This window comes from Cygnus olor, chromosome 9, assembly GCF_009769625.2.
Source record: "Cygnus olor isolate bCygOlo1 chromosome 9, bCygOlo1.pri.v2, whole genome shotgun sequence".
In the NCBI taxonomy this organism is placed as follows: Eukaryota; Metazoa; Chordata; class Aves; order Anseriformes; family Anatidae; genus Cygnus; species Cygnus olor.
Window position 1 is genome coordinate 21,418,141 of NC_049177.1, and position 19,916 is coordinate 21,438,056.

At 57.8% G+C, this 19,916-nt stretch overlaps 1 protein-coding gene and 1 long non-coding RNA gene across 15 annotated transcripts in view; one reads left to right on the top strand and one right to left on the bottom strand.

Annotated features, from left to right (window-relative positions):
• PLD1 (phospholipase D1) overlaps positions 1-19,916 on the top strand; it is a 94,418-nt gene that overhangs the window by 31,768 nt on the left and 42,734 nt on the right. For 9 of the 14 annotated variants that reach the window (XM_040566530.1, XM_040566532.1, XM_040566527.1 and 6 more), the window contains one exon: positions 5,852-6,000. The gene's annotated coding sequence lies outside the window, so the exon portion shown is untranslated. Of the gene's footprint in view, positions 1-1,305; positions 1,746-5,851; positions 6,001-7,193; positions 7,426-19,916 lie in introns of those variants that run through there. The other 5 variants (XM_040566528.1, XM_040566531.1, XM_040566524.1 and 2 more) reach the window with 5 other exon arrangements.
• Positions 9,144-19,913, bottom strand: LOC121074471. The gene is made up of 2 exons (XR_005822369.1): positions 15,503-19,913; positions 9,144-9,632 (listed from the first exon to the last, which is right to left on the bottom strand). It is a non-coding gene; the product is annotated as an uncharacterized LOC121074471 (long non-coding RNA).

Consider the following 19,916-nt stretch of genomic DNA (forward strand, 5'->3'; position numbering starts at 1 on the left):
TCTCCTCAAGCCTTCGGAAGGAAAAACTTCCGTCTTTACTAGAGGTATTTTCAGTGATGGTGATTCTACTTCACCTTCTGATGAACGGCTCCCCTGGCTGGGTTTATTTTTTTGGCCTCTGACATTCGTGTCCTGTCCTAACAACAACCGGAGAGGGCTCAGCTGACGTCCAGGACCAGGTTATCACTTCACAACAGTAACTTTCCAATAGCACAAGCAAAGATCTGAGGACCCAGCAAAGCAGCATATTGCAAAAGTACGCAAAAAGCCTGATTCATGTGATAATCAAAAATTCAAGTGAGGAGCTAATTTGGAGCATCTTAATATTGGGAGTGAATGAAAACAAAATTTAAATAAAAATATTCAGAGACACTAAACTAATACTGCAAGGAGCTACAGGCATATGGCAATCCTGACAAAGGAGGTTTTCTAAATGTAGAGCATAACTGGGAGGCACAAAGCTAACACCAAGCAAAAGGAGAAACATTTTTTCTCCATATTAAAAAATGCATCTATAGGAAGATAAATATGCTTACAGGGATTTTTGGAGTGCCTTGTCTGTGTAGGACCATATGCAGGCAGGACAGCAATAAAGAGAAAATGGCCTTTACCAAAGCTAACAAGGAAAAGAAATTCAGTAAAAGGGTGTACAACCTTGTGAAAGAAGCAAGCGATGGCTCAGAAGATGAGATTTTTGCATGTCATTAATTAAAGCAGAGGAAAAAAGAAAATAACTTGGGAAATTTGGAGCAGCGCTGGGTCCGAAGGCAGGAGAGCAGCGCTGGGTGTGCACGCTGGGTCACAGAGGCTTTCTCGTGGCTACGCAAGAAAAGAGATTTTAATGCGATAAAACCGACTTAAATTATGCAATGACTAGCACACTTCCTATCCCCCTTTGAAACCTACTTTACAAATAAAACATTGGTGGAAAAAAGAAAAAAGAAGAAACAAGCAGGAACTTCAACCAGAGACTTGTTGGTTTTAACAAAGCAGGGAAAAATGGCCCGCGGAGCTGGCACATAATGACACCGGGTGCGGAACAGATCGAGGACTGGGACTAAAACTGGAAAAAATGCTTGCAGTAATTCTCGTTCCAGCACGCCCGGCTGGCCCCGAGCTGAGCACAGCGCTGGGTGCAGAGGCTTCAGGGGAAGGAACGAGGACGAGAGCCAGGGCACTGGTGGGAAAGGGAGAAGGTGCGGGGAGGAAGGGCTGGCTGCGAGGTGGGGGCTGCTGCTGGTGAAGGAAGAGTCTGGCGAGAAGTGAAAGGGGAAGGAGGAGCCCTTTGGGGTGGGTGAGCAGTGCTGTGCCCTACACAGAGCTCAGGGCTAAGGGGAGCCCAGCAAGGGCTCCCTCAGGCATTTCTTCTGCTCTGAGATGAGCTTAAACTGTCCCCAGGGCTTAGCGGTGGGGGTGCGAAGAGGTAGGAGCTTTGGGGACACCCCGATGCTGTGAGCGGGGCAGCTGTGGTGCCGGCTGAGTCACAGGAACGGCCAGAAAAGAAACCCACAAAAGTGCATACCGCTGCCTGTCACGGGGCAGACTCGCTCCTGCCGTGGCTTGGTGCTGCAGATCCACTTTGCATCAGACAAAGGTCTCTTCTCGGGGGTTTGAATGGCCGTTCTGAGCCACTGACAAGCGCGGGGCCAGCAGAACAGGCTCTCCTTTCTTCCCTGGAAGTACAGCAAATGTAACTGCACTACGATAGAGAGCCGATGGAATATAATCCGGTGTTACGCTAGCAGGTTTGTCTAGTGTTGTTCCCAGACAACAGCGACAGAAGGGATGCTGCAGTGAGAGTTTGTACAGGGGGAGGAAATCAGATCTCGTTTCTGAAAAAAGGAGAGAGAGCAAGGCTGTGTGAACGAAGAACAAGGCTGAGAGGTGCCGTCGCTTGACTCAATACAGGGAGTGACAAGGGGATGACAGTGGAAGCGGCAGCTGGAGGGGGCACTAGGGGTCACCCCTGTCTTATCTCTGTCATCTGAATTTACTTCTGAAGGACGATAACGAATGTGATCGAAACCAAAGCCTTTTTTTTTTTTTTTTTTTTTTGTGGGCTAGACAGCTTGCATCTCATTTCGTCGTTTTCTGCTCCAGCCCGCCGGCCTTCTGTCTGTCTGTGCCTTGAAACAACCCGCCCTGCAGTCTGCAGGATGCAGCCGGGGAGGAGGCTCTGGGAGCAGGGGAGCTGCATCGAAATCCCCCCCGTGCAGCTCCCACTGCTGCCCAGCCCGGGCTCGGCAAGCCGCACGTGCCGGGTCAGGCAGAACCACGTCGCGGCCCTGGCATGTGCCTGCAAGCAGGGCCGAGCAAACTGATTGCTGGGATGAATGGCACCCTTGTAGTCAGGAGAGTAACTCCAGACACGTTTCGCTCTGCCTGGCCGATAATCCCGTCCGTGTCTCCCTACTTCCCCCCCCAGATGAGGATCCCTGACTTCTCACAAAGCTGCCTCTGTGTCTGCGGCGGGAGGAGGATCGGGTGCCTGGGTTGGGAAGGGGAATGCAAATCCTCTTCTCCGAGCCTTATTTTTGCTTTCGTGTCTGGAAGTAACCATCGGTGTGGGCTGAATGTATTGTCTGAGGCTGGGAATCGGGCTTTGTAAGGCGGGATGCTCGGTGTCTAGGGAGAACGAGGATATTTACTGATGGAGGTGATTTGTCTAGGGACAGGCAGGCGCTCAGGCATACCAGACCCGATGCAGGGGTTGCACCCCGACAATCTGCCTTTTACCTATGGCTATATTTTGTAGCTGACTTTGCAAAACGTGGCCCATTTTGTCCGCAGAGAATTACGGTGTAATAGATCGTGGCATTTCTTGATGCACGGTATTGCAGAAGTTGGAAATCCGTGGGAACTCAGAACCTGAACGGGGAAATGAGTGAAGGAGAAAGCTGCTGGGGGCTGTGGAAGTGCAACGATAACAGCTTCGGGCTTGGAAAGCCCCTTGCGTGCAAGTCCCTGGAGACAGGGAGAACGCTGGAGATGCTTCACCATAATCGTGCCCCGTTTGCACGCTCTCTAAGCGTGCAAACTCTTTCCTACCCATCTGTAACAATCCACTTGGGTTGGCTCACCTGGCTGAACGTGGCCCCAGAGACACGCGTGCTGCGGTCGCGCTCTCATCCGAAGGTGGGGGAGTTCTCCGGCTCCCTATTTTAGGGTTTTATGTAACACGCGGCTTATATAAGCCTTTGTCTGTTAGCTAAATGGGTGGAGCGTATCTCGCTTGGATTTGTCGCTAAAGAAACACTCGTTACTTAACTCTTACCCAAGTGCTCATTACATACTTTCAGAATAGTTGAGCTGGTTCCTTTCTCGATGCCAGTAATAACGTACCTCCTTGACAACCTGCTGTGGATGAATGATAACACGGGTAATTCACCCATGTAACGAGCCGCATCTCAGAACCCACGACAAACGAGGCTATTGATGCAGGCAAGGGCAAACCGAGGCATCCCCCAAGCCCTGGCCACGGGTTGCATCTTGCTTTTTCTTGCTGCCTCCTGGCAGGACACAGTTTGTGGTGTGGGTAGGGGAGGAAGGGCAAAACCCCCTGACTTCAAAACCCCCTAGCAAAACCCCTAACTTCAGCGCGGCCAGGCTTGTCCCCAGCACCAGTTCCCATTCGGGAATGGGAAGGGGAGGTGGCAGCCGGTGTCCTCGTCCCAGAGCTGCTCTGGGCCCTGTGACTCTGCTCCCTGTGGTCACCTAGATGTCTTTCCAGAGCAGGACACCCGTCCTCCAGCAGGTAAAGGTGGGTCACGTCGTGCTGCGTGGGAGCGGGACGGCAGGAAGAGCTGTGCCCAGCCCCGGTGCTGGGGAGGACGGCGCGGGTTGTTTTCGGACGGACTTGTTGAGCTCCCTCAAACCTGTCATTCATGCGGCCGCGCGGCTTGAAATAGCAAGACGGCGTGCGTTGTAGCTAACACCATACGGAGCTGCTTTGCACACTCTCCTTCCTCCAGATACCGTGCTGCACACGCTGACGTGCCTGGCGTTCCTCCGCGCGCACCGGGAGCACTGTGCACAGCAGCTCCCGCTTCCCACCCCGGCCACACCGTGCCTGGGCCGCATGGTGCACCCCGGGACCTGCAGAGCGAGGGCACAGCCGAGGCTGGCCCTGCCCCACAGGAAGTATCCGAGTTCTTTTTCCCTTACCAATTTCATTCACGCTTCCCCCTTGAGAGGAAAAAAAAAAATACCCAAACAGCGCGAGCTTTGTTTTTGTTTCCATGGGAATTCTGCGAGAGGGGGAGGCTGTGAAAGAAAACTGAAATACCCCGGCCAAGCCCGATCATGTTGGGATCCTGGGCAGCCGCTGAGCCACCTCGGAGCAGCTAGAGCCCGGGGGTCCCGCTGTCCCCTGGTTGTCCCCTGCCCAGGGACGGGGCTGCCGCTGCTGCCGCGGTGTCGTGGGGAGCATCGCTGCGCTGCGGGGCCGCGCCACGGCCAGCGCTTCGGGCATGAGAAGATGTGACTACAACTCCCAGGAGGCACCGTGGCAAGGCCGGCTGCCAGGACTAAGTGCTCAAACTTCCTCCCCTGCCTCTTCCTCCAAAGTTAGGATGGCAATTGTTTTCCCTGAAGGATGGGGGAGGAGAAGAAAAAAGTACTTGGCTGTTTTCAGCTCCGTCCCGCAGCACCTCGTGGGGACGTGCTGCTGTCCTTTCTGAGTGCATTGCTCTGAAATGCCCACCGAAAACCACATTTTCAGTTCCTGGTTCAGCTCCTAGCGAGGCACAATAACCCCGGTGTCCTGAAGGACCGCAGCGCCGCACGTGCCTGCGATACATGCGGAGGCTGAGAGACCGCTGGGCGAGCGGGCAGGGGGGAGCAGGGTCCCCCCGGCTGGCAGATGGCCCCTGGGCAGGCAGCACGGCCCCACCAGAGCCCCGAGTTCCTGCCCAACTGAGCTCAGGGCCAGGAGAAGGCAGACACCCATGGCACAGCACAGGCACCGGCACCGGCATCCGCCGTGCTCGGTGCCTGCGAGGTCCGTGCAGCCGCGGAGGAAATGCAGGGAGGAAGAAGGCTCCTCCAGGTTGGCTGCAGCCAAGAAGGACGGGCGGAAGAGTGCTCGGCTCAAGAGACTGATGGCTTTTTCCTTCGTTTGTGTGTTTTCGCCGTCTTTGACACTTTGCTGAACCAAGAAAGTGTCGGCTGCTGTGAGCGGTTGCAGCTGAAGCGTGGCTGTTTGGCTACCCCGGGCTGGGGAAACAGCCTGGTGTTTGTGACACCGTGAATAACACGGCTCTGGGGACCGTACTGGTATGGCTGTGGTCATTTCACTCGGGGAAAGCACCCTGGTGAGAAGAATTAGGCAGGTGAGTGCCTGTATTCGGGTGGTGTCTGTGTTTACCGAGTCAGAGCAATCCCAAGCAGGACTCCTCCGAAATGGCTGAGGAGTGGGGCACCCTCCTGTGTGCCAGCCCCTGGGCAAAACTGCTTTTTGCCATAGGCTGAAGGGGAGACTGCATTTCCAGGTGCAAGACTATGGCTTCCTCCCCTCCCCTCGTTGGCCACCACCGTTGTCTGTGGTGCCAAGCGGTGAGAGAGACCGGGGTCGAGGGCCTCGTCTGAAAAAATAAATAGTAATAATCCCCATTCCTTCTCCTGGGCAGTCTTTCAGCTGGAGGGTTGGGTTTGGTGGGCAGCAGCGCAGGCTCCCAGCAGTCCTCGAAAAGCCCTTCTGCAGATGTCTCTGTGCCTTACACATCCCCACTTTGGGCCAACTCATTAGGCACAACAACGAAAAATTTTGAAGAGAAGGAGAGACATGAATAAAATGCAGAAAAAAAAATAAAGAAAAGAAAAAGTTGCTAACGTTGTCACCTTGGTTTTCCAGGACCCAGCTGCATCGCTCCCTGCGTGACGGGCACGCAGTGCGCTCCTGGCACCAGCAGCTCGCGGTAGATGAGCGACGCTGGCATCCCCTGTGACGGCAGCCGGCGTCCTCAGAGAGCTGCGGGGAAGTTTCTGGAGACCGAAAGTCAGGTGGGAACAGAGAACAAAAGAAATCCCGGCCTCGCCTGTTCTGTGGTCGCCCGACACCATTGCGTCTCCTCGGGCTGTTTTAGGAGGCCTCCGCCAAGGATGCGCTCCGCGGGTTGCCCCTGGCTCAGGGAAGGCGCTGGGAAGAGCAGCAAGGCGCTCTCCGCAGGTGCTGCGTGCAGCCCTGCCTGGGCTCAGCGCCCTGGGAGCAGACGAGCCGTGCTGCGGCGCTCTCAGGCGCCCGGTTCAGATTTCTGAGTGCGATTTTAAGTGCCAAGGGCGGCACTCACGGTGTTTGCAGAAAGGCAGCCGAGCCAGAGCAAACCCTGCCTGGACAAACGGAGCGGATGTGGGGCAGGCGGGCTCGGAAATGGTGCTGGTGCTGGTGGCCCAGCCTGGAGCTGTGCTGGGGAACGTGGGAACGCTTCAGTATCGCACTGCCAGGGCACTGTCTGTGGCTGAAGTGGGGTTATTTACCTGTCTGGGTCTGAGGGGCACAGCTCAGTTCCTTGCTATTTAAATAAAACAAAACAAATAAGTCCTTTAAGGAAGAAAACCGTCACAAGGGACGGAAGTGGGAGCGCTGAATTCCCTGGAAGAAGCCCCCGGGACGCCCCCCGTACAGCTGCAGGGCTGGGAGCTGGGCTGCAGCCAGGATTCGGGCAGCGTGGCAGCGTGCGGGGCTGCCCGAGCCGCCCAGCGTACGGAGGGGTGTCGCTTCTCCGCGTGCCGGCTCGGGTGCTTCTCTGAGCGCAACAATTTTTTCCCTGTCCCTACAAAATCTGCGTCTTTGTAATTAGCGAGGGCTTTGTGGATGGGAGCGACGTGAGAAACGCGGGGTTTGCAGCCGCGTACCGCTCAGACCCAGGCAGAACGAGACCTTAATGTAAGCCTTAAGCTGGGCACCGCTACCGGTGCCACCAGCGCGTTTAATTCGGCCCTAACGGGCACGGGCTCCTCGTGCTCCCCAAGCCAAACCCAGTCCCTCGGTGGCGGGAGCGAGCCTCGCTCCCCGGCCCAACCCGGCTGCGAAAGGGCACGAAGGAAGGCGAGCTTTGCGCCCCCGCGCTGGGGGGCAATGCCCAAGCAGCGCCCCCTCCCAATTCGTTTTAACCCCCCCCCCCCCCCCCCGACAAGGGGTCTCCCCGCCCCGAAGCGCCGGCAGCAGCCCCCCCCCGGCGGTGTCCCGGCGCACGGGGAGTGGTTTCCCCGCAAGCGGCCGCCATAGGCTGGGGCTGGGCCGGGGCCGGGGCTGGGGCTCGCCTCGCCCCGCCCGGGGGGAGCCGGCCCTGGGCTTGGGGCTGGCGGCTTTGGGGTTTTGAGGCTGCCGGCTTTGGGGTTTTTGGGGGCTGCGGCGCGGCCCCCCTCCGGGACGGCCCCGAGCCGGCACTGGGCACCATGAGGCCGCCGCTCCCCCGGGGGCACGAGGTCGGTGGGGACCGGGGGGGGGGACAAGGGGGGGTTAGAGGGGGTGTTAGGGGATAGGGGGGGCAAAGGGGGAAGGGGGTTATGGGGTGGGGGGGTTAAAGCCGGGGGGCGCCGCCCGTGGGGGTCTCCCCGTGGCTGCAAAGTTCGCTCCCGGGGCTTGCAGGGGGCTCGCGGCGCCTTGGTGCGGGGGGGGTTGCAGCGGGGGGCGGTGGGGACAGGGCTCGGGACAGGGCTCGGGACCCGGGTCGGGGCTGCTCGGGACAGGGCTCGGGACAGGGCTCGGGACAGGGCTCGGGACCCGGGTCGGGGCTGCTCGGGACAGGGCTCGGGACACGGGTGGGGACCCGGGTCGGGGCTGCTCGGGACAGGGCTCGGGACAGGGCTCGGGACCCGGGTCGGGGCTGCTCGGGACAGGGCTCGGGACAGGGCTCGGGACCCGGGTCGGGGCTGCTCGGGACAGGGCTCGGGACAGGGCTCGGGACCCGGGTCGGGGCTGCTCGGGACAGGGCTCGGGACACGGGTGGGGACCCGGGTGGCTGCGCTCTCGCCTGCAGCTCCGGTGCCTGCCCGCATCGCCGCGCTCCTCCCCGGCTCGGGGCACATCTGGAGCCCCGAAACGCCTGGGAGCGGGCCCGGGACACGGCCGAGGCCGGCCACGGCCCCCCCGCGGTCACGGGTGGGTTTTGGGGCCGTCGGGGCTGGCCGAGCCGCGCTCGTCCCGGCCGCGTTTGGGCTGCCCGAGGCCGGGGCTGGCGCCCACCGCGCCCTGCTCCCGGGCAGCCCGGAGGGGGGACGCCGATTCAAGGGGCTTTAGGCTCAAAAATCCCCATTTCCCCACCCCGCGCAGCCACCGGCGTTTGGCAGCGTGTGCCCATGAGAGTGGCTCGCAGGTGACCGGGGAATTTCATCCCCGGCGATGGCCAGCGCGTCCCAAAGGTGGGCAGCTCCCGGCAGCCTCCCCATCGCCCCGCAGCGTGCTTCTCCTCTGCCCGGGGTCAGCTCACGTGGGGAAGGCTGAAGGGTCTCGCTAAACCACCCGTGTGCACGTTTAATTTCAACCAGATACCTAGCATCCTCCTTCAGGACTATTGAGAGTTGGTTTCGAGGCTCTGGTCTGGAAAAAAAAAACCACCCCAGGGACTTCTCCTGGGCCCCCCGGTGCTGTTTTGGCTGCGAGGAGCCCCAGCTCCCACCCTCGGGGGCAGGGGGACACGGCAGCTCTTGTGGCTGGGGAAGAGTTTCCCAGGATCAGAGCTGCCACTTTTAGCTGCTGAGGATATGGTTTTACGTATAAATAAATGAAGAACAAATTCCTAAGTCTGAGGTAGGTGATCTCTGCTGGTGAAATCGCTCTGTTGTGGAGCGGCCTGAAATCACATGCCTCAGCTGGAAATTTTTACTACTTTTGCTAACAGCAGATTGTAAGGCTTGTGTCAACTTGACTTTGTTATCCCCTGTAATTTACGAGGCGCTCTTTAGACTGCAGGTGTGTCTGCAGGAGAGGAAGGATCTGGTGTTTTACAGTGGGTCTGTTCTCAGGACGTGATTTGAGAAACGTCTTCCTTGAAAACCTCTGCAAAGAAGTGTGGTCGTGCCCCTTTTATTTGCTAGGCACGGACCGAACTCGGTTTTTTCCACTTACTCTCTCTCTGGTAATTGATTTAAAGCAAGCCAGCAAACCTTCAGGGAAAGAAATATCAGGGGAAATACACTCGCTGCCAGTACTGCCACAAATTGTATTCCCGGGAAGTGGAATGGCAAAGTAAATGCCAGTCACTGATGCTCATACAGCCTCCTGGATCGGACTCCTCCAGCTCTGCCCAGCGAGCGGGCTGCGGGGAGCACCGCGCTGCCACCAGCAGCTCCCATCCGCTGCCAGCTTTGCTGCAGACAGCTGGCTTTCCAACTCCACATCAGCACGGCTGTTTTGAAGCAAGTCATTTAAAAGATAAGGATGATTTTAAAAACTGGTTTGAGTGGGAATGAGCGTTGTACCGGGGACCTATGTCAGTCCCCGGGAAGCAATCTGAGCTTCTCCGGGCGTTGGTTTGCCGGAGTGTCTTGTGGCAGCGGTTACCTGCTGCTTGTCGAGGCTTCTGCAGAGCGAGGAGGGCAGGAGCCAGCCCTTCACGCCATTTCCTCCCATTGTCTGACAACCCATGGTGTGTTCTTAACTTGCTCTCGCCTGTCCTGAGCTGTGAAAACTCCTGCAGGGACCGAAAGAGACTTGGTCACGGCTGGGGCTGACGGAAGCCCCGGTTTCATTCTTTTCCCCTTCCCTTCCCTTCCCCAAACCTTGCCCAGCCTTTTTGCTGAAAAGAAGGCTGTTTTGGTGTTTCGGGTGGTGTTCAGGTGCTGCTTGCCGCGCCGTTCCTGCGCCCTCTGGGACGTGGGATGTGCGAGGGGCTGGCACGCAGCCCGGCGGGTCTGTGTGTGCCCAGCTGCGGGGGGCCTGAGCTGGCCCCGCCGAGCTGCAGGGTGGAGATGCATGCGGACAGAAAATACATCCTGATATATTTATTATGTGTTATCTTATATATCTGCACATAGTTTGTTTTTAACAGATATTTGGTTGGGCACCTCTGCCCTGCTGCTTGCTGCCGGGGCCCTGTGGGCGGCTGCCAGATGCCCGTACCAGCTCCCTGCGTGCAGGCACCCTGGAAAGCAGAGGGAGTGGGGGAAAAAAGCTCCTTTTCCCAGCTTTTCTCTCCAAAACACGCACCATGCTGTGCGTGTGTCTCCCACCCACTCGACGCAGGGTGTCCAGGGTGGTGGGAGGCAGCCGATGCCCTTGCGGCAGGGGACACGTGCCCAGCCCCTGCCTCCCAGGGGGGCGTGGAGGAGGTAAAAGCATGGGTTTGCAGATCATAAATTGTGTTATATATATATATTTGCGCCTTCAGGATTCAGAGTTTTCTGTTTCCACACGATAATAGCAGGAGATATCTAATCGTTGGGGTCGGCACCGTGCAGTGCCACCGCCGCCCCGAGCCCTTCGCTCGTCCCCGCCGCTGGTGCCCACGCGCCGTGGTGGCGTTCAGCGCTCCCGGGCTGCCGGAGCAGATAAACAGCACGGGCTGGGGGTTAACGGAACGGGGCAGGCGTGGGAGAAGCTGGCTGGTGGCTGGTGCTCCCACGATGGAGAGCAGGGACTCCCTAAAAAAGGGGCCAGGAGGAGAGGGAGTCATTAACCCAAGGACCTGCTGCTGCTGCGACACCAAGCGCGCCGTGCCCATCCAGCGTGAAAACCCAGCGTGCAGCCAGGGTTTGCTGCCAGAAAGCGGTGCAGGTGTTTAATATCGAGATAAGATTGCTATCTTGGGGTGGTTATCGAGTCGTGTGCTGGCTTTATTGCCCAGAAAATATGTCGAAGAGTGGGGCTGGATGGGAACATTGCAGGTCACAACCTGGTAGACCCAGGAGCATCTCCCAGGCGCACGTCCCGTGGCTGCACGGAGCCACGTTGGGCACGTGCGGCGTTCACACCTCGCTGCTCTCCTCTTGATCGCCTTCCTGCAGCCGTTCTCCTGCAGAGCTCTCCCTTTGTGCTCCGGGGACACAGCGCTGACCCTGTCGAGCTCCAGCAAATAAAATTGTGCGTTGCCTCTGATTTGACAGCAAGGTAGCCGGTTTGCTTTAGTTATCCTTGTGTAAGAGTAGCGTCTCTTCCGCCTCCTCCTTCCCTTCTTTTTGGCAGGGGAGGTGTAGATAAAATAAGAAATTGTCCACAGCCATAAGGAGCTGACTATCTAGGGAGAAAGTATGCAATAAAAAGGAGATGTGAACAGAGCTGGGGTGGGCACTTTGCAGAAGAGAAGGGCGTCCGTCCCTCCCTGTCCCACCGAGCAAGCTGAGGGTTGGTACAGAAAGCGTCTGCGAGAGGAGGTGCGCAGCAGGGAGCTGGAGAAGACGAAAATCCTCCTTGCTATCTGCAGGTTTACCCAACAGAAAGAGGCTTTTTCCTTGGGCGTGGAGGCCTGTTTGCGTGGTGCTGACAGCAGTGAATATTCCTGGAGCAGGGAGCTACTCTTCCCGTTTGCACCTTTGGCGGTGGAACACAAACCGAGATGTGATTTCCTTGGCTGCGTTTTCCCCGCGCCAGCTGCGAGGGGGCCCGATTCCTGACTTATCTTTTTACTTCCGCCAGTGCAAAGTGAGGTGGGGGCTTTTTGGGTGAAATGGGACCAGTCTGCTGCTGGAGCTTTCCCTGGGCTCCCCCGGGACCGGTGCTGCCCCCGGGGGGTCCTGCGTGGGGAGGACACAGGGCACAGCGGCACCGCTCTTCTCCCGGCCGAGCCTCGCGGTGCGGAGGCACAGAAGGCAGTGTCAGGCAGACAATATCCCCCAGATGGGCGCCGTGACGCGCTCTGTCCAAGTCCGTGCAAGTGGATGATTCACCTCCAGTTGTTGTTCCTGCCTACCCCGTGCCGCAGGAGCTTGCTTTTCGGCGCTTCTCGTACCGCTGGCGTGTCCCGAGGCTTCCCGTGCCTCCGGCCGCGTGGGTCGCGGGCACGCAGGAGTGACTCGGCACGGGGCCGCTTCCCGGAGGTCTGCCCGGTGAAATGGGCAGATCGCTTTTTAATTGGAAAAGCTCGCTTCTGATTGTTCCCCCCAGCCAGGACAAGCCTTCTCGCGGGCATCCAGCGGCAGCCGCATCTCCTGGCGAGGCAGCTGCACCTCGCAGCACCGGCGTGGTTCAGTGTGCGTCGGGCTGATGCTGGGTGGCAGCCTCCAGGGATGCCCGTGGTAAAATTAAACCAGCAGCGGTGATTAACTGCCTGCTGCCGGTAACTTGGGGCGAGCTGGCCGTGGCAGCGGGTTGTCACCGCGCTAACTGGCTAAAGGCAGCCTCGCTGCTGTCCTTTATTATTTTTTTAAGCTCTCTTTACACAAGCTTTGAGCATGGCACAGAAAGGTAAAATAAATGGATAGTTGGGGTGTGCGCTGTCTCTTTATTCAAGTAAAACGCGCTCACAGGACGTGCTTGGCTCTTTGGCACGCAGGATGTGCAGCTTGGTATTTCCTGGGTGCAGCCAGAGGCGCCCGCCGCTGCCCAGCTCTCCCAGTAAGCCCAGTGTTCACCCCTGGTGCAGCCGAAGGGCTGTGGAAGCGATCTGGAGAGCAGGCATCGCGTCGGCTTTTCAGACAGAATATTTTGGTCTCATTCCTCTTTTTCTAAATGTCTATTTCTGTAGTCCCAATGAGATGTTCTGAAGTGTGTTTTTCCATGACAGAAGTTTCCTGCAGACTGACTTTTTGCAGGGGTCCCACCCAGCTGTAAGCCTCACCAGCGCAGAGCAGTGGATGAGTCACGATGCCTCTTAAATCTCTGTGGTTAGACCTGATCCCACGACGTTTTGGCAGCAGTTATGGCAAACGAGCCATTTTGTTCCCTGGCACAAAGAACCAGCGAGATAGGAGCTGCTGTCTGAGGCCTGCTGGGCTTCGTTTTTTTTTCACCCCCCCAAAAAAACCTATTGCTTTATCTTTCTGCCAAACAGCCTGTTTTGTGTGCAGGAGGAATACAAATGTCTGCAGAAACCTTTTGAAGCACTGCTGCTCCGGGAGGCAGTGAGGAAAAACCCGAGGGAAAATAGCAGTGAACCCGTGGCTCACTGTGCTGCCCAGCTCGGGCTGAGCTCCTGCGTCGTAACCTCGGTGCTCCGACCTCCCCTGGGGTGCTTGGAGCAGCGCTGTCCTGCTCCACCAAGGGATGAAGGCCTGGGGCAGCTCAGGCTGGGGGTGCTGGGACAGGGGACGGGACGGGGACGAGCTGGGGCTCGGTGGGAGCTCGGGCATCAGCAGCATCTCCCGGTGCCTGCCCTCAGCGCGCTGCTGCTCCGTCTCGGGGGAGGAATTTTTTGCTCCTCTTTCATTCTAAGGAAGCTGTCAGGGCTGTCGATATGTGTAAATGAGCTGCTTTGCATAAATTTGCAGATGTTTAGTTGTATTTAAGCAAGAAACAGAGGAGAGCTATTCCATTCCTGCTGTTCTGCTTCTGCAAGTCGCTTCTTTGCGCGGAGCAATCTGCTGTTGACTTCGCCTGTTTCTGATCGTAGTTCGACAGGTACTGATCGGAAAGTACATCGAGGTTCCTGTGTCCTGCGTGCTGGTACCATCCTGTGGGGTGCCGGACATCTCCCAGGGAAGGGTTGCTTTGCGAAGCCCCCTGCGAAGTCCGGACGCGGCCCCTGCCCTCGGGGCTCAGCTCGCTGTCTCTTACAGCTCCCTCTTGGGCTTTCCCCGCCAACCGTCTTCTTCTCGTGAACTCCAAGTTCTCGAATATTTGTTTTAGCTGTCCAGGGAGAGGGGAAATGCCGTTCTTGGGAGGCGTTAGCATGAGCCCAGGTCTGCACATGAAGCTGTTGATGCACGGTAGGAGACGTGTGGCTGGGGAAGGGAGGCCGAGCGCTGACGTTTCCCCGTGCCGGTGCTCGCTGCTGCCCGTGGCTTTTGGCAAGCAGCTGCTTGGGAAACGCGAACTGGGAGCAGGAGTGCCTCCATCCGCGGCCTCCTCAGCGTGTGGGCTGTCTGGGCGCGTGGCACTGGGTGGCCTCGGCCTGGCGGTGGGAGCTGAGGCTGCTGAGCGCCGTAGCTTCGGGGGTAACGAATGAAAGTCACCGGGGCTGGGGACCTCAGCTTGCTGTCGGATCTGTTGGTCGCGGTGCCTGCAGCTTCTTTAGAAGCTTTGCTCCAAAATGCCCCGCGTGCCGTGCCGCTGCTGGTGGTACCTTGTGCTGCTCGGTGCTGTGGTGCCTGCGGAAACCTCTCGTTACTTCGGGCAAGTCACCGGAAGGGTCAAAAACCCCTCCCAGATTAGCACCTCCGTGTACTTTTGTGTGCGATCTTCAACAGCAGCATGAGAAAAAAATAACGTGCCTGCTTAACGGAGACGTGAGGATGAGCAGAACCCCTGGTGCTGCAGCTGGAGCGACGGCTGACAGATCCCACCGCATTCCCCCGCACAGAAACCACGGCCAGGGCGCAGGGACTGCCTTGCACCGAGCCCCACGTGCAGGCTGCTGCGTTTTGCCCGGGTTTGGCTTGTCGCAGAGGAGCTGTGCGAAGGGCTGTGCGTGCTCGCATGTATCAGCGGTGACCCGAGCCTGCCCGGGGATGGGGGCCAGCTCCGAGCCCCCGAAATTCTCCGTGGAAACGCGGTCTGGCAGGTGGTGGTTGCTGGGCAAGGAGGCAACCAGAATAGCCATGAGAGCTGTATGGGACGTCAGCCGCGGGGACGTATACGTTTAGGTAATGAAAGTATGTCCTGCATGCGCATGACGTGCTCAGCTATATATAGCGGAGCGGCAGAAATGCTCACCATCCCGGCTGCAGCTGTCCTCACCTCTGCTTATTGTCACTCCGAGAGTCCTTCGCACGATGCTGTCGCCCTGGCAAGCTCCTCGGCTTCAGGATTTTTATAAAGCTTTTATGGTCCCTTCCTCGTGCCAAGAGCCGTGCGTGTGCCAGCGCTCTCAGGCGCTGCATCCTTTGCCCTCCGGGTTCCGTGCTCTGAAGCAGGTATTCTTGCTTCGCCCCTTTTCTCCCAGCCTGGCCGCCCCGGGAAGGAGCCCTGCGGTGATCCCCCCGCCCCAACACTGTGCTGCTGGGCTTGGGGTGCTGTGATCGTACTGGGGACGGACCCCGTGGGATGGGGCACGCCCGGTGGCCGGCTTCCCACGGAGGTGGCGCTGCCCAAGGTGGGGCCGGATGGGAGCCCCCGGCCGGGGCACGGGACACCCGTCCCCATCGCCACCAGCAAAAGTTGGCCCGGTGGGACCGAAAGCCTGCGTGTGGCCCCAATGGTGAGACCAGGGGTTGCGAAACTCGCTGCGGGTTTGGGGTTGGGGTACGCGGGGCGGATCGCGCAGTGCATCAGCGTGAGCTCAGCAGCCGCTGCTCCTCCGCGAGTGCCGCCGTCTCCCTTTCATGTCGCCGTGCAGCAAAGCAAATAAAACGAGTCCTTGGGAAGGGCCGGACGCTTAGGCTGGTCCTGGGCGTGGGGAAAACCGCAGCGCAGAGGGGTTTTGGGACCGTGGCAGAGGGTTAGTCACCCCGGGGATGGCCACTGCCTTACCTCGCCGCTGCCCTTGGCCTCCCCCTGCTCTCCTGTTGCCTTTCCCGCGGCACAAGCGCCGCGGGACGGGACGGGTGCCGCAGGAGGCAGCTCGGGGCTCTCAGCCACGGTGCAGCCCGGGCAGCGGGGATTTACGCAGGTGCCCGTGCTCCTGACGGGCGCTCCAGGCATCCCCCTGTGCTGCCGGACGCGTGGGTCCCCGTCACCCGGCGGTTCCCTCGGGCAGGCTCGGGGCTTGGCAGAAACCCTCGCGGAGAAGGCCGGCGGAGACCAATAACTCGCAGGCAGACGGCTGCGCTGCAGGCATTGAGCGGGAAATGCTGGCTGGCTCCTGCCTCCAGAGGGACTGCTGGTAAACAGAGGGGCTTGGCTTTCCGAGAGGAATTGGTTTGGAAGCCGTGTTTGGAAATATTAGGGTTTTATCAGGAACGAGCCGGAGATAAGTGGTGTAGGTTGGGACCGTGCCCGAACACGCTGCTTGCTGCTGATCCAGATCCCTAGCTGAGTCCTTCTCCGGCTCCAGGAGATCTTCCCGGGCTGGCAGCAATGCTTTAGTTCCTCTTCAGGGCTTGTTTGTGTGAGCCCAGTGGCCGGTGCTGGAGGGACTCCGAGGCCGGGGTCTGGCACCTGCCGAGGAACTGGGACAGAAGCGAAGGAACCAGCGGGACGGGGTGGTGCCGGGGTGCTGGGGTTGGGCCGGGGCGTTGGGGTTGTGCCGGGGCGGCGGGCCAGCCTGGCTCCTCCTGGCGGTATTTCTCCATTAAAGCTAATTTTAGGTTTAAAATGCGAGAAATTGGGAAATATTTACATGGAAAACCTTTCACCACCAGGCAGGAGCTGTTGAGGGCATGGTGCATAGGATTTCCTTGGCATCCAGCCTGGGCTCTCGGTGCCCGCACGGCACCCGGGCTCCTGGCAGCAGCAGCGGGAAGCCCAAGGCTCGAGTCATTTTCCCCATTTCGGTGCCCTGTTTCAGCCCGAGCCCGTCCGTTTTGCAGTCGTGCACGGGGAGGCTCGCGTGGGTCCTGCTGCCGGCGGGACAGAGCCAGGAGTGGGAACGGAGGTCGTTCTTAGCCCTTGCCAAGAGGTCACTGTGCTGGGAGGGGTGGCGTGAGAACCGAGAGGAGGGCGGCTGTCAGGACCAGAGCGCTTCTCGCCGCGGGGACGGGAGGTGATGGAGAGCATCGAGGCCTGGGGGGCATCAGCAGGGAATGCCTGGTTTTGCTGCACGCGCTTTCTCCTTCCCAAGCGAGGCCTCGCTGGGTTTCCTAGGTCTGCGTGGTGCTCCTTACGGGGCAGTGATTGAGCTTGTGGCGGATCTGCCACAGCTTTAAGAGAATACACTCGGGCTGACCAAATTTTTGGTCGTCTGTGCTGTTACCAGGTGCACACATCTTCACATCAGGACTGGAGTGCCTTCAAAGCACAGAACCATTTGTGAATATTTACTAAAATATGCTAAATATGTTAAAATATACTTTGTCTCCCAGTTTCCACGCATTTAAGGCCTCGCTTTTGCTCTCCTGTGCACCAAGCAGAATGACACTGTTCCTTTACAGAAGGCTGAGATTATCTATGATTCCCTAAGTAATAAACCAGTTAAGAAATAAAATGGCGAATAACAAAACGAGAGATCAGGCCTGCAGAATAGCAGGACTGACAGCGCGTAGCTTGGGGTTTGCAACGTATTGACAGCATCGGGGCTTAACGTAGCTGATTTTTATTTTACAGTCAGTTTTCCTCTAGCTGAAGCCTTGATTCCTGGTGCGGTCACCGTCGCCAGTGCCTGCATTTTACTGGTTGAAGGGAAGTTTGGGGCCGTCTCCCTGTTGTTCCCTTGTTGGCTCATTCTCCCCAGAGCTTTCCTTCGCCCCTGACTGTTTGCTCTGGGTTTTCCCCTTCGCTCCCCCAGCTTTGTGCTGCAGCCTTCGGGCTGTGGGGATGCTGCAAGGTCCCCAGTCGGTGCTGCTCCGTACCAGTCGCTGCCCCATCTGGCCTGCTGACAGCAGCCTGCTGCACGTTTGCAGCCTGCTGGCGTGTTTTTTCCAAGGTCTTTTCCTTCTTGGGTAAAGTCCCGATCCCGACACCGATGTCGCACAGGTCAAGTGCTCTAATCCGGCACCGTACCTCCCTGCTGGCTGCCGGGCAGTGCCTCTTGGCCTGCCCCTCCTCTGCTGCGTCACACTGACGGTTCCTGACCCCCTGACACCCCCGGGCTCCCTTTGCTTACCCCTTTTTTTTCCTTAACAAACTGCTGCCCGTTTTCTATCCCGGATGGCAGCAGCCAAACACAAGCGTGTAGCCCTCGATTCCAGGGCATCTCATCCTATTTCTCCACCCTTCTGCAATTTGCCGCTATTCTTTGGGTTCTCTCTCTGTGCCCTTCGTACCATTGCAGCCTAAAAGCTGGCAATATCGGCAAATTTTGGATGTGGCTTCTCCAGGGCATCAGCAGCGCAGGACAGACGGCGCTGGTTGCTGCAGCCCAGAGGGCAGCTCTGCAGGACCCGGTGCTTGGCACCATTCCTGTGCTGCCCTCCCTGCCCGGGGGTGCCCTGTGCCGCTGCCCCTGCTCCTGGATTTTTGGTTGGGCTGTAGGCAAGTGGCGTTTTTCCTCTCGAGCCCGTAACGTGGCTGTGATCTCCACGGGAGAGCCTTGCTGCTGGGGCTGACTCAGCTCCAACCGCGCTTGGACTCTGCTCTAACCCAGGGCTTATCTGACCAGCTGCGAAAACAGCCTTAGCTTAATAAAAAAAAAAAAAAAGAATAATAAAAATCCTTAAGTTATGCGGCCCTGCTGTGGTCTTTAGCAAATAGCCACTTCGCGCGCTGGTTAATTGTTTACCCATTAACTCGGTGGGTCAATTAATGTGGCGAGAGGAGCCCGGCCGTGCCTGGCACGGCGGGGAGGGAAGGCACGCGCCCGGCCACGTGGGCACAGCACCCACGAAGTGCTTGGGATGGTCTCCTCCTCGGGAGCGTGCATTAAGTTGCCTTAAAGCAAGTCCTTTTCGTGATAATAATATCAAGTATGATCCATTTCCAAAGGTAAATGCAGGTGCAAGAGGTGTGCGGCAAGACGCTGCCTGAAGTCCCCTCGCCCCGCAGCTGGGCACGGCCCCGCAGCCTGCGGGACGAGCGGCTGCACCTTGTGAATCCCTGCAGCACGGCCTGGCTTGGTTCGAGCCTGGGTGCAGGCTGGCGTTGCCTTGCTGGTTTTAGCTGATTTTAGCGTGGTTTTGGGCTTATGTGGTATCAGCCTGGTGTAGTAATGAAATTATGTACTTGTTTCAAGAGAAAACGAAGGATGTTCTCTCAAAAGCAGCTAAATATGTGAATTACTGAGCTGTTATATTATTTCCAAATTACAGCATACCAGCTCTTTCTACGGAGTTCATTCAATAATAATTGCGTGGTGCGCTTTGCAGAGTTTAACGTCAGAAGTATTGCAATTTTTTTTAATAGTTCTTTCACACAACAAGAACTTTCCTGAGTATAAATGAGTGCCCTCGTATTGGCTTCTGTAAAGCGTTGCCCCTCTGTCCCATCCATATATTTTCAGCACCGCTGTCAGGCTGTGACATTTATTGCTGAGCAGAGCGAAGTCCAAGGGGACTTTCTGTCACTTGGGTGCCCAGGAGCTGGAGCTTGGCCACGTGCAGGGACCAGCAGTCGGGTCCGCAGCTCCACGGCCGGCTGCAGAGCCTGCAGGAGGAGGAGGAGGAGGAGGAGGAGGAGGAAGCTGCTTTGCAAATACTCACAAGCACTGACAGCTGGCACCAGTGTTAGTGGACATGCTTCATGCAGGCTGTTGAGCCTCCTGAGATGATGAAGCTGTCAGAGAGCGCGAGACACAAAGATGCCAGGGGAGAGCACGTAAGGTGCCTAGGGATAGAGGAATCTGAATAACGTGAGGAGTTTGTATCACTAGCTCAATCGCAGGAGGACAACACTTGACAAAAATGCCTACTGATTTTCTGCGTGAGCTTCCCCTCCGTGCAGCGTTGCGGGAATTGGGTCTGGGATGTGGCCAGACGTGAACGTGGTTTGTGCTTCTCCCCGTGCGCCTTTGTTCTTAGAGATGGCTGAAGCCAGCAGGCGAGTTGGTGCTGAAAATTCCTTGCTTTCAGTCTGAAGTCAGCATGGGAAAGTACTTGTAACCCCCAACCACCTCCTGCAGGTTTCTGTAGCGGGAACAGGAAATATTATTTATATTTCACTTTACAATAGAACTGCAATGTCTGTGTCTGCGGGCAGTGGCACTGGAGGAAATGTTCTTTGGTAGCCTGAAGATGCCTTTGCTTTTTGGCTGTGGGGCTGGGGGTGTGCAACGGGTGGGCAGGACGAGGAGGGTTCGGGTGGACACAGTGCCATGATCAGGGTGGCACTGACAGCCCTGCGCCTTCCTCCTCCC